The sequence below is a fragment of the Gavialis gangeticus genome, unplaced genomic scaffold, assembly GCF_001723915.1.
Source record: "Gavialis gangeticus isolate Ggan-Ray unplaced genomic scaffold, GavGan_comp1, whole genome shotgun sequence".
NCBI classification, from domain to species: Eukaryota; Metazoa; Chordata; order Crocodylia; family Gavialidae; genus Gavialis; species Gavialis gangeticus.
The window spans coordinates 215,370,997-215,381,283 of NW_017729032.1; the positions used below are offsets into that span (position 1 = coordinate 215,370,997).

General features: G+C 42.6%; 1 long non-coding RNA gene across 1 annotated transcript in view; it reads left to right on the forward strand.

Annotated features, from left to right (window-relative positions):
* LOC109303003 overlaps positions 1-9,888 on the forward strand; it is a 97,210-nt gene extending 87,322 nt beyond the window's left edge. The window contains exon 3 of the long non-coding RNA XR_002098981.1: positions 9,779-9,888. This is a non-coding gene — a long non-coding RNA (uncharacterized LOC109303003). The remainder of the gene's footprint in view (positions 1-9,778) is intronic.
* The last annotated feature ends 399 nt before the right edge of the window (positions 9,889-10,287 follow it).

Sequence of the window (10,287 nt, forward strand, 5' to 3'; positions counted from 1 at the left end):
GGGGGGGGGGGGGAGCCATGAACCTGGGTGCCTTCCGGGGGGTTCTCAGGCACTTCTGATTTCACCGCCAGCACTTCCGGTTTCACCGCCGGTGTTTCTGGGCTTGGCGATCGGCTGCTGGGGGACACTCCCCACCCCCTGCAGCGATTGACCATGGATGGGGGGGCACAAATGCAAGTATTGGCCCCTGGGCACCAGGGACCCATGGTATGCCACTGCCCCAAAAGCTGACTCAGCATCTCAGGCTCTCCCAAGGCAGAGTATGAGCACTGCTCTAGGCCATGCAGTCCAATGTGCCTGAACAAGAGCAGGGGCCAGGCCTTTTGTTAGTGACAGACCATGTGTGAGGAGGGAAGCCATAGAGACATGCACATACACTTTTCACTATAACGCCTTGCAAAAATCATATCTAACAGGCTCTTACAAGAATCTCTTACAGATGCCAAAAATGTCTTTTGCAAACAAAACTGATAAGATAGAAACATCCTGGGTGTTAATGAAATGCATTACAAATAAAAATAACGTAAGAAACAAAGACATGGATGTGTCAAGATGAGCTGATGAAAATCATATAAGTACTGGCATTGAAAGCAAGCTGACATTCCTGCCAAGGATAAGCAAATAACCCAATGTTCAGAGGCACCTGACAAAATCTTTTAGGAACCATTTGCCTGGGTTTTTTAAGAAGGATATATTAAAATACTGAACCTGGTATACTTTGCCCTTGTTTGCACAAGTGGAAGTGATGCATGTTATTTTATGAACTGCCAGATAGCATAGCACAGAATTGAGCTTTACCTCACTCTGTTGAATATACAGTTTTTCCAGTGCTTACCACTGTTACCCAAAGTACTGTTGCAAAAGAATTAAGGAACATTCACTTTTCAGGACATCTTCTGTTTCATTCAGCATGAAAATATCATTCCAGCCTCAAAATACCCAAATCCTGAAATACCACAATCTGTATGAAATATCCCAAAGAACGCAGTACACTTTTTTTTTAAAGGGGAAAAATAGTAAGGATGTAGGCCTTATTATTTATATTATATAATGGTTCTACAACTGCAGGCCTGCTCTGCATGTTTTCAGCTTAATTTCTATAACAGATTTTCAATCCCTGCAGAAATGTCAAAATACTCAGATTCTGATCTAACATTGTAAAGTGCTCGTCCAAAATACTCTAAACTCTAACTTAGCATGACACCAACCTTTGGACCTGCTTTCAGTTCTCATTCCTTTTCAGCTTATTTGTGGAAACTTATAATTAGATTTTCCTTTTCCTTCTTTTTTTCCCCTAACTGATAAAGTACCATAAATCCTGGACATCATCCATGAGTGCAGTCATTTATGAATTCTGCTGTATTTTGCACATTGCACCATATGTAAGACAAACTAACTTGGAGGCACGGTTTCTTATTCCTGGCATGCAGGAGAGTCACTGAGAGATATCATATGGTCTCCTGGCAAAAGTACAAAGTAGCTCTTGCTGTTTGATCTACTGTCTTAAACTTAAATGCAAAATCTGATAATTGGGTCAGGCAGGAGAAGAACCTTACTAATAAAGCTCTTTTCATTTCCTTTTCCTATATTTCCTCTTTTCATCTTTTCTTTCTCTCTTTTTTGTTTGGTCCTGATGAGCAAGAATCAGTGGTTAACTCAAGGGTTAGAACTGAAGCTTGGCTTACAGAGTTTCATCTCCTCCTGAATTCCGTTTCTGATTGTTGTCCTTTAATATAAGCCATTTTCTTGACTTCCCTGACAGTGCACTAACATCTTAACCAGGGCTTTCTAGGAATATATTTTTATGTTTGTTTTGGTCTCCATAAAACAAAAATCATGAGTACACCATATATCTTTGGAAAATTGCTGCCTCTCTAGGCTTGGCTTTCCTACGGGGCAAAAAAATGATTTCTGTGTTAGACCATTAAACAAAGACAGAGTACTTCAAAGAACACAGAAGATAAATTAAAGCTGAACTTCCTTTTCAAGCAGAATATCTCCTTAATATAAGAAGTCTGAGTCTCAGTTTGCTCAGCTGAGTGATTTTTTTTTTTTCAACAGTAATACAAAACGTTTGTTCTGTGCTAGGAATAGCACAGCAAGAACATTTCATGGTAGGTTTCATGGCCCAAATCAGATACTTCATGGTTGCCCACATTATTGGCTCCTCCCTCCATGCAGGATTTTGCTTATATTTCATCCAAAATATGATACCCAAGCCCTGAAAATTACAATAAATTACTTACAAAAGGAACTCATGCTCTAAAGTGATAGAAAATATGATGCTTTCTGCCTCTTATTTAGTACATGAAGGCTTTAAAAATGTTAACTGTCTGACTGCAGCTTTCCATACTGGGTGGTCAGTTGAATAGATGCATCACTTCTGATGTGATTGCATTAGAAAGGCTTTTAAATTGCATTGAAAAGGTTACAGATACAGATGACTGGTGGCCAAAAGTGACTGAATAATAGCGATTTAATTGATCATTAAGCCTCAGCTATGGTGTACTTAACATACAGAATGGCCAGCCTCCTCAGGACTGCCCAGAGCAATCAGTTTTATTGCATTATTACTAGTGTAATATTAACTGCCATTGGCTTATTTATTACTCGGGCGGACCTCTGAGTTTTCTATATGTCATGCCTTCAGAGGCTTGGGAATGTTTTTAACACAGAAAACAAGTTCTGATTTGTGAAGAACCAAAGTAGATTCCCCCCCATAATATCGCTGGCAAATATAGCAGTTGCTCAACTCTAGTCAGAGACGGTGCTGACAAATCAGCAGCAGCCAAATGCAGAGGAAGAGAGCTTGCATGTGTGGCTACAAAGGCTCTTGAAACTGCATCCTTGTTGACATTTTTATGGGAGTGACTGACTGATTATAGTGCTTACTGACTGAAATGAGTTGCTGATTAAGAGTTCATAAATAATTCTGTTACTCAAAGCAGGACCTCAACTGAAAAAAGACATTTTAGAAAAGCATATGCTAATATGTTGGTTTACATATTGGGATAGGATATTTGGAAAAGACACAATACATTATATTTTCATTATGCATTCCAAATTCAGCATTATTTACTATACATTGGAGTATAAAGAGAGAGCATTAGCAGATGCTCATTTTCATACAGTAAAATATCAGAGACCCTGAAATCACAAGGCCAAAATATAATTGAAGAGCCATAATACAAGTGCCCAGTCTCCCATATTCATTCTCTTTCTCTCTCTCTCTCCTTTCTCCCTCCCCGTCCCTGACCCCACAGGTGTCCTAGGCATCAACAGTGTTTCTCTTTCTTAAAATATTTTTGTTACAGATGTGCCCCATTGCAATTTTCTTTCATTTGAGACCCAAGCCAAAGTTCCTTTAAGTCAAAGCAAAGCCTGTCATTTCCTGTAATGCATTTAGTCAGGCCCTTTGAATATCTGTACCCCAGTAGAAATTAAGAAAGAAAACTGGGACCCCTTCCTACCACAGGTTAGTCTGTCACAGTGGGGGCCAACCTGTTCAGCAGGTGAGAACCTTCCCTAAGTGCCACTCTACTCTTGTTCCCCTGCCTGCTTGGCTGCTCTGCTCTGTTCACTGCTCTGCCTACCACTGTGCTGCCTGTCCCCTCTCCAGTCTGCCATATGCCATACACGGAAGGATCATACCACTTGGGGCAGGTTGGCCACCCCAAAGACATAAGAACTGCCACTTATTGAGTCAGACCGTAGGTCTATCTTGCTCAGTATCCTATGCCACACATTGGCAGCGTGTAGATCAGGGGTGAACAAAATACAGCCTGTGGGCTGGATCCAGCCCACCAGCTGATAGCTGATTGGATCTAGCTTATGGCCAGGGACCCACCAATTAACTGTACCCAGCCTGTGGCTGCCCCTTCTGTGCTCCACATGGAGCCAAGCCCTGCCCACTTTCTCCCAGGGTACCTCACACTTTGCTCCCACGTTCCCAGGAGGGCCCTGGACAGCGCACACAGCTTCTCAGCACAGCGGGGCTGCTGTTGCTGCTGCTGCAGCCGCCTGGGAACCACTCAGCTCCCCCCACCTCCAGTGGCTTCTCCTTCTGTCCCTGTTGCAGTGCTCCAGGCAGCAGGTAGGGAGGGGAAGTGGCTGTAGGTTGAGGGGAAGTGGCAGCAGGCAGGGAGGAAGCTGCAGCTAGGGGCTTCTGCCCCCGTATGCAGGGCTCCAGTTCCAGCTCCTGGTCACCTTCCACCCACTCCACCCTCCAAACATGATCAGCAGCCACCTGTGGGCTACTGAGTGGGAAAAAGGCAGCCCACAAGGAAGCTGTGTGCTTTGGCTGGGGCTGGGGCCAGGGCCATGGAGGTTGCAGGTAGAAGCACAAGGTAGGTACAGGTGGGACCACATCCCGGGCTGCCTCAGGTGGGAGCAGCTGAGGCTTGGTCCCATGCAATATGCCAGGAAGCAGCCACAGGACTGAGGGGAGTTGGGGTGGACTTCACCTACACCACCTAGATGAGCTTTGCTGCATGAACCTCCTGCCCTTCACTTACCCCTGGCTAGCTCCTAGGATCCAACACTTGGGCAGCCCCCCACACACGCATACCCAGCCCACCGTACACACCCAGATCCCCTCCATACACACCCCATACTCCCCACATCCCACCACACACACATACACACTCTACCCATATACACCACACTCCCCCACACCCTCCCACATACAACCCCTAGCCCCTCCCACACACAATATATAAGAGTAAGACTTTGTTTTAGGCTATTATGCAATTGTCTCTCTATACACTACTCAAATACACCCAAATCAAGATAAAATATTTTTTGAAATAAAACTAAAATACATTGTAGTAGATGCTTGATTTTAGTATATGATTTGTTTTTTATCTATACTTTGTTAAAATGATTTATTATGAAAGATTTTTTGTGAAGCCCTCAACTCAACTGGTTTGGTGCTGTTCTTGGGGAGGTCCAACACCCTTGAAGCCCCTACCAATTGGTTGAGGATGATGGTGCAGGTAGTGAGAGGAGTCACAACCTTTCACTGCCTATGAGGTCATGCCTGTGCTTTGTGGCCTAGAGGGCAGAACTTCTGTAGCCCCAGGGGTGGACCATGCACCGTGATGGAGGGGTAATGTTTTCCAGTCAAGGGGTGGACCTTCAGATGTCAGGGATCATATGATAAAAGCAGAGGATTCTAGGACCAACATGGCAGTGAGCAGGCCAAAGATTTGGTGTCAGGTGGATGGGCCTTCTTATATCATGGACCATATGGCAGAGCAGAACCACCGGTTCCAAAATGGCAGACTTGCCAAAAGGAGTACTTCCACGGCAAGGGGAGGGACTTCCAATGGCAAGGGTCAGGGGTTAGGGATGGGACTTAGAGTCTCAAGTTAGCAACCAGGGGGCAGGGCACCTTCCAAGGGGTGGGGCTTAGCAGCTTGGTAAGGGGTGTACTCTTGCAGCCCTCAACAGCTCGCCAAAACTCATTAAGCACTGCCAACCCCTGCCAGTCCACCTTGGCCTTTACCACTTTGAATAATTTTATGTCATCCAGAAGTTTCACCACCTCATTACCCACCCCTTTTTCCAGGTCATTTATGAATATTTTAAACAGCACTGGTCCCAGCACAGATCCCTGGGAGACCCCACTTTTTACTTCTTTCCATTCTGAAAACTAACCATTTATACTCACTCTTTGCTTCTATCTTTAAGTTAATTTCTAATCCATGAGTGGGCATTACCTGTAATCCCATGACTATCTGACTTCATTGAGAGCCTCTGATGAGGGAAAAAAGCACTTTCTGGTTGTTTAAATATGTTTATAACAGGAAGAGAAGGAAAAACAAACAGACAGGGATGTGATAAAAATATTAACAAACAAACATCCCTGAAATATTTATTTTTGTCTTGTGCATGTTCTCTTCTTGCCCTTAGGAAGCTATTAGCTGAGGATAAACTGAGTGAATTCAGGTAGAATATGTTGTTAATATATTTCTGCCTTCTAAATGACAATTAAAAAAATACTTTTCCTATCACCTATACATTAACCCTTTTCACCTCTGTATCTCAACTGACTTCATTCCCCCTTGAGTGCACAAAATTGGTAATTTATAATATATGAATTACATGTGGGTGTCCAGGATGATTTCATAAGTGGAAGAATGTTATTTCATTAGCAATACAGATATTAAAATGGTGTGGTAATACTACCTCTTTTTCCCCACCTTTCCTGTTTTTAAACTCTAAACATTTGGCATTAAGGATTGTCTCTCACATGAGTTTGTCCTGTGCCTTGCAAAATACGGCTCCAGTCTCAGCTAGGGCCTCTAAGCACTACTGTAGCAGAAATAATATTCTCATACCTGTAGCTCTGATAGGCTGGGTACAGACATTAAGGGAGGTTAGATCAAGTTTAAAATCCTGATCTAAGGTAAGTTGGCATGGTGGGGCTATGAGAGGGGGTTGGTGGATCAGGGGAGGATCAGAGGAGCGGGAAGGGTCTGCAGGGGGTTGGTGGGGTCCAAGAGGGTTTGGGTGGATCAGGGGAGGTTTTAGGGTCCACATTGGGGCTTGAGGAGGACCAGGGACTCCCCAATCCCCCTGGTGAAGCTTTTCCCCCCTGTTGCCTGTCCCTCCTCCTACAGGACTATTTTTAGCCCCATAACCTCTCCTAGTGAACCTGCTCCACCATCCTGCCTGCCCATCCCCCCAGCAAGCCTTACTTCTTTGGCTCCCAGCATTGGCAAATACTGACAAAACCAGCACCAGGAGCAGATGGTGGGATTGGGGGGTTACGGGGGGAGGGGAGTGGGCCCGGGGGATAAAAATAGCATGGTGCCAGGGGGTCAGGTATGAAAGACTCAGCCTCAGGGCTGGGGCCAGAAGCTGCACTGGAAACTGTACAAAAGTTTGGGAAAGTTAGATCATTTTAAAAATGGCCGACTCAATCTCATTTAAACTACCTCTGAGGTAGGGTTAACTTCGATTGGGCCTTTTAGACTGATCTAACCTTCCTGGAACTTCTGTACAGTTCACACTTAAATAGACCTAACTAGGGATCTAAGTGTAAGATCCATACTGGGGCAAACTAGGTTAGGTCGCATTGCCATTTTTAACGTAATCTAACCTCCCCAAATGTCCATATGCACCCATAGTATTGTCCTCTTGTAACCACAGTTATATATATATAAAGAATAGTATTTTATAACAGATGCATTACTGCACCTTGGGGTAAAGACTCAGACCTCCCAGTAAGTCTTTTTACCACCACCACCCGCCAACTATCTCTGTCATGTTGACAATGACCCTTGTTGGTAGTATGGGAAATCCACAGAAGCTGACCTTGGAAAGTCTGTTTCACTTTTCTAAAAGTACCTAATTTAGACTATATTGAAGGTATGCTGCTCTTTTATTGTCTTTAATGGGTTTGCAGCAGAGCTGAGGGGGGAATGTTTTTGCTGTCCTGTGAAAATCTTTGAGTTTTCAAAAATATTTCTGTTCTCAGCTGGGATGAATCCCAAGACCTTTTAAAGACTTGTGTGTGTGCAAGAGAGAGAGAAAAAGAGAGAACACCACATGCCAAAATATCCAGCTCCTAGGCAGCCTTGGGAGACCAAATTTCATGTCTTTGTTATGAATGAGTCAAAATAATGACTTGAATGAACCAGTTTTCTATGTGACATGTAAGTGTCCTGATTACTAGGTTATTGCTTATCCTGTGGAGGATGAGTCCCTCTTTCTTCTTGTGATCAGAATTCTCATTACTGTTAGAAAAGTTCTGATTGCTCTAGCTTGGGGTCAGGCCATAATCTGCTTTTTTGTACTTGAAAAAATATAGAAAATAGTATCTAGAGAAGGAAAAATAATGTAAGAATAAAATCTCTGGCAGGGCTTGAAGTGCTAGATTTGCAACATATTTTAGATGACAGATACATGTGAACATCTGAATTGGAGACCAATTGTATTTTGCAAATTTTCCTAATGCATCAGTATGATAAATAGCTGTGCTAAACAACCAACTATTGATCTAACCTTAGTCTTACATAATCCTCAAAACATCATGCCTTTTGGGTGTGCAAGAGAAGGTTTGTTGACTGCACATTAAGATAAAATGAGAAGAATATGGTACACACATACTGGACACATCTACACAAGACATTCACTGCACAGCTGAGTAATTAGCTCTGCATAAAGATCGTAGCATCTACATATGCATTCCAATTAGGCTGGAGTAAGCTAATTAACTCTGCCACAGGGTAGTACTAGTAAATACAAGTTCTATCCTGCTGCTAAGTAAAAAACTCCACAGTAGTGTCTGTGTAGATGCTGGCTGAGGGTGCTTCAGTTTGGAGGCTGCCTGCTGGCTAGCCCTGCACTGGCCAGCCCTGCACCAAAGCTCCCTCATACCCCACCCAGCCCCTCTGCAGTACATTGAGCCTAGGGGAACAGTTCCAGGAAGGCAGGCTGACCCCCAGGTCCCTTGCAGCCAGGGCCAGTCCAAGGGTAACTGGCGCCCTAGGTGAACTGTGTACCTCATCGCCCCTACCACTTCCAACATAGATGAAATTAAGAAGTCTAGAATGAACTTTTACATGTACTTATTTGATATTTCTCCCTTTACCAAAACCAAAGGTCTTAAACCAAGGTGGAGCTGTAGGCGGCCAGGACTGTTATTTAGAATGATGTTCCTGTTGTTTTGTTCTGCGTACAGTGTTGGCACCCCCCACATTTTGGGTCCCTAGGTGACCTGCCTAGTTTGCCTAATGGTTGGACTGGCCCTGTCTGCAGCTGGGGCTGTTCCACCCAGTTTCCACATGCTGTGCCTAAATAAACTGTGGAGTTTATTGCTCTGGAGTTAATTGCTCCCAGGTACATGTTTAAACAGTAGGCCTGAGAGCAATTAATTCTGAAACAATAACCTTCATAATTTATTCAGGGGCTGTAATTGCACATGCCGATGCACCCATTGTCATACTTTTCACTGGTCCCCTTCCTTCTCACTTTATATCCCAACATGTTTGTGATCCTTCTATGTTGTTCTCTCTTGCTCAGTTGTAAATTATTTTACATCTGACCTGTAACCTAATATACAATTATAGGAGGATAAAGGAATATGGTGAACCAGGCGTGACAGCTAAATAATAAATGGAATAATAAATGGTTACTTTTATTTGTACTGACTTTTTATTATATATTTTACAAACACCCAGAACATTTTAGATAGGTATAATATGCTAATTGAATTAATAAATACATGAATACACAATATTATTTATTCTTTAAAACTCTTGCTTTCTTATCCATATCTTGTGTCTTCCACTTTGGGTTTCTACACCATTGTTAGAGGTCTGAAAATTTAGAAAGAACTGGTTTAAGATTAATATCAATAGCTATGCTTTTATTGGCATTATAAATAATATGCCGTCAAAGTGAAAGTATTTGAGCATACAGCAGTATGCAAAGGAATAAATATATTACATCATATTACACTGTCACACCTACTTAACAGCAGTGTGTTGTGTGCATAGAAATGCAAAATATAGTCATATAAAAAACAAGATGGTTTCTAAAGAAATTACTGTCTCTTTAGGCTTTTTTCTCTTCTATAAATGGTTTTTCATTCTTTTGCAAAAATGTCACATGCAGTTTGATCGGAAGTCCCCTTTCTTTTACAATTGAAATCTTTTCAATGGAAAAGAACCCATGTTGAGAAGACAGTTCTCAAATCTAATTTTAAAAATAGAGAAATGTGTTCATTTTAGTATTCCTAAGAATATTTCACACTTCCATCTATTTACAGATGGCAATCTGTCATTGGGGATCTCCTCCATAACACCTGTGTGTTAGCAGTATTCTTTGCATGGAAGGCCGACCTTCAAATAAGGTATATCAAGTGCATAATGAAGAGTAATGGGCAGTGACATGTTTTTTCCAGTTACATGATTCAGTGCATCATGATATTTGATAGCCTGTTCATGCACGCACTTCATCCTACACTCAAGATTCCCACAGATTTCACCAAGTATTTAATCAAAATGACCTGTAGGCTCATTCTGTAACATAAATCACTGTAGACCTCTTAATTGTGATGTGATGGCCTTATCTTGCTTCATGAATGAAAGTAAAGAAGCTAAAAAAGCTAGTTCATCAGAGAGGCTAACAGTTCACTGCAAATTTGTCAGTAATCTAAAGGGTTTGCTTGCAATGCAGAGGGTTTTAATAAGTGACAAATAGAGCAGGCTGACCACTAGGCCGTAGGAACATGTGGCTCCATGGCACATGGCACAAGAAAAACCTTCAGCCTCCAAA